Below are 3,578 nucleotides of genomic sequence, written 5' to 3' on the forward strand. Positions count from 1 at the left end.
CTTTATCTCAGGGGTGGGCAAACTTTTTGTACTGCGGGCCGCATTAGAAAAAATGTTGCAGCCGGCGGGCCGCACACTCTCATTACAAAGTAGGAAAATTTACCCGGTGTGTAAATAAACGCATATTCATATTAAACACAATTTTTGCATTTCACACTCAGTTACGTTTAAAGCTACGCAACTTCATCCCAAAGGCCTACGGTAGCCGCTACCGTATTTGTATTTTATGATCAAACAATTGAATCAAACAATGCGTGAGAAGTGTACGGCTAGTTGCTGAAAGCATGGTGCAATACATGCGCGACTGACGTGTGTGTGTTTACGCACTGAAAGTGAAGAGAAAAACACACTCGTAAAGGGTAATAATTTGTCATGTAACCTGTTTAATTAAAACAATAAGTGATGAGTAGGAGTTTCTGCAAGTGCCAGCGGGCCGCATAAAATGGGACCGCGGGCCGCATGCGGCCCGCGGGCCGTAGTTTGCCCACCCCTGCTTTATCTGATGACTTATCTACACGAGAAAACATCGCAATGTTCCGAAAAGCTGATATGCTTCTGACTTTACAAATTGGTGAAAATAACTTCCAAAATGAAACCAATTTAAGGAAGGAAGCTATTTCCTCCGTTGAAGTCATAAGAACTGAAAACCTTTGTTTTATCTGGCTATTATAGTCATTGCTCCATGTGTAGGATTTCCTTCCCATAGTTGTCAAATACAGACAAGACACAGTTTTGTTTCCAGATCGGTTTCTATTGCCCTTTGACTAATTCTTTTGTTTGCCAAATTTCGTACCCAATTTGATGAATCATATATACGTCTGTTCAGGAAAGTTCTTATTGTTTAAAAAAGCAATAACCTTTAGATAATATCACTAATTGCTGTGAACGAAGCTAAACGACCAATTTGTGTTACGAATACATCACAGTTAAACAATTTTACACTTAGTCACAAAGTGTCTAATGTTAAACAGTAAAAAACGGTAATGATGGTATTAAATAAAAAATGTTTCAGTTTAGTCTATACGAGATTTGCGTCAGTTAGCAGTGTGTCTGGCACGGATATGAACTAGAACGCATCTAAATTCCCCCGTTATAGCCGATGATACAACTTCAAGTAGCGTAGCGCCATAGTGTTGTCTCGCCTCCTCACAGAATTTTTTCTTCTCAAGGTGTACTGTAGTTGCTGTTAATTCTTCCAGTAATCTTTTTATTACCATCCTTTTGTCCTTCTCAGTAGTGCCGCATTTGATCAATAAGCCGCATTGGAAGTCCATTAAAAACCTCAAGACGTTGGGTTTTCCCACGTTTAGGTTAAGAAAATCTAAAGTATAAGGCATTACCTGGACTAATAATTAGGTGTATCCGTAAACCAGTGCTGGTATTTTGTAATCAAAGGCTGCAATACACCGTAATCTTGTGGTGATGCACACACAACCAATGTCTTGTCTATGTTGCCGCCGTAAAGTTTAGTTTTTTGGAGATAGTCGCTTTCGCAATAAAGCAGCTTTAATCTTGTTATTCGTTTATTTTGATAGACAATTTGCGGTCTAATGTTTGTTATTTAAATAGATATTTTAACCATAAATACATGTTTATGAAGTTAATTTATATCAACTTTCACTTGCTACATATTTCACATTGGTTTCTTTTCCTTGGCAGCTCCGCATCAGAAATTCTATTTCTCCAGTCTTCGCGGCTATTTTTGTTACAGCAGACCACGAAGCCGCAGAAACGTCATTTTGACGTCATACTGGATAGCACTCTCCGCTCATCTGGCATCAATTACGCAGCAAGAAATACCCCATAGCGAAATGATTATGCTGAAATGTTGAAGTTAAACCTATAAACCTTAAAATGTAGAATGATTCAGTTGTACGCTGGTGGTATGACATTGTGTTCTATTTAAAGAAACATTAGGTGTTTACACCCGTGATGAAAATTTTGGAATGTATACAATACATACATAACACCAGCCGAGTATATTTTGCATCCACGATAACGCAATTGATAAGGACCATATAGCGAAGAATAGACCGCAAGTTAAACGGATTCGGAATCGGGAAAATTACAACTTTTTGGCCTGGGCATTTCCTGAACAATTTCTAAGCTTGAGCAAGGCCACCTACTACGTTCAATTGTTCGTCGTTGAGACTTGCTTAAGTTTAGTCTCATTCGATATGACGTATAGAGCATGCAGCGTTTATAAGTGCTATATTTGCTTTATAGAATCACCAGTGGTTATTCCTGTCTCCGTACGTCGAATTTTCGGTGTTCATTTCCTGTTCTTCCGCAAGTCCTTTTGGGACAAGAAGCTTCGCACGCAGTAACTAGCCAGCACATTCTGAATCATTTCGATTAGTGGACAGGATATCCCCGATGAGTATCAATGTATGGGTGTGGCCCTATAATACCTGATTAAGTTAATGAGGTTCTTACGTGTTCCTTCCTACACAATGTTTTACATTAATGTACAAACTATGCTTTATCAAATATTTTTAGAAAACTAATTGTTTGTCCTTTGTGTTAGCTTATGGTTGTGTAGCCTACTGTAGCTATATATATAGTCATCATGATATAGGCCGCTTAACAAGTGGCAGCTGTTACCTCTTCACAAACATTTCAAGGTGTTTTATGCAAGGTCAGTTTTTATTTTCCCCACTTTTCATCTAAGGTTGAACTTGCTTATTCAGCGTTAATCAACATCCTTTTTTATGACGTCAGAATTATTCTAAATGAGAGAAAAACAGGAAAACAACAAACAAGCTGCAATATTAAGTCAAAAATATTATTCAGTGATTTGTATAAATTTCCCAAGTACATCGATTTAAGATTGTCCAACTGCAAAACGCTTTCCCGTCAAGATCGACGAATATATCAAGGTTGGGATTATCATCATTTTTGACAAAGTGTACTTGAGACAGTCAAACTAATAGGGACTCGCCTTTTGTTATTCTCAAAACTTTTCATACTTACGCCAGTTACATTATTGCCATGTTCAAACTTAAGCGTTCAATTGTCACCCATTCAATATTAAGCATATCAGCCTTGCCAAACGCCAAGGTGTGGCCACTTTATTTCAAATACCTCGAGACCTTTTGTTCAAAATGAACCGATTAAATTATCAGATTTCTTCTGTACCGCTTTCTATTTTGGCTAAAAGTCTGACGCAAATAGTTTAGTCGACGCTTTACAACAAGTGTTTTTTTGCATTTTTGCCATATCGCATCAAAAATATAATCAAGTTTAACTGCTTGCAAATGGTTAGCAAAATAACAGCACTTATGCGACGGTATAATTATACTTAAACTTTATTTAAATCTACCTTAGATAGACCACTTGTCGAAACACTCTACGCAAGATTGAATTTCCCACGAAGCGTTTATTGTTTTTGCAGCATTTATACTCAAATGCTTGCAAAACGGAACATGAACTTACAGGAATAGCGTGCTTCGTAGATCCATAGTCGACCACCACCACCATGTCGTAAAATATCGGGTTTGGTTTGCGATTTGAACTTAAAAACAGGTGTAAGTTAAAAGCGTTTACGACAACACCTATCCATGACTAAACATGCCGTA

At 37.7% G+C, this 3,578-nt stretch overlaps 1 long non-coding RNA gene across 2 annotated transcripts; it reads right to left on the bottom strand.

Moving 5' to 3' along the window:
• Positions 1 to 793: 793 nt before the first annotated feature.
• On the bottom strand, positions 794 to 3,210 carry LOC143459900 (uncharacterized). 2 transcript variants are annotated; one of them, XR_013117798.1, is made up of 3 exons: positions 2,605 to 3,210; positions 2,233 to 2,402; positions 794 to 1,820 (listed from the first exon to the last, which is right to left on the bottom strand). It is a non-coding gene; the product is annotated as an uncharacterized LOC143459900 (long non-coding RNA). The 2 variants fall into 2 exon arrangements; XR_013117797.1 differs by having other exon boundaries at positions 794 to 2,402.
• Positions 3,211 to 3,578: the final 368 nt, after the last annotated feature.

Source organism: Clavelina lepadiformis, chromosome 5 (assembly GCF_947623445.1).
Source record: "Clavelina lepadiformis chromosome 5, kaClaLepa1.1, whole genome shotgun sequence".
In the NCBI taxonomy this organism is placed as follows: domain Eukaryota; kingdom Metazoa; phylum Chordata; class Ascidiacea; order Aplousobranchia; family Clavelinidae; genus Clavelina; species Clavelina lepadiformis.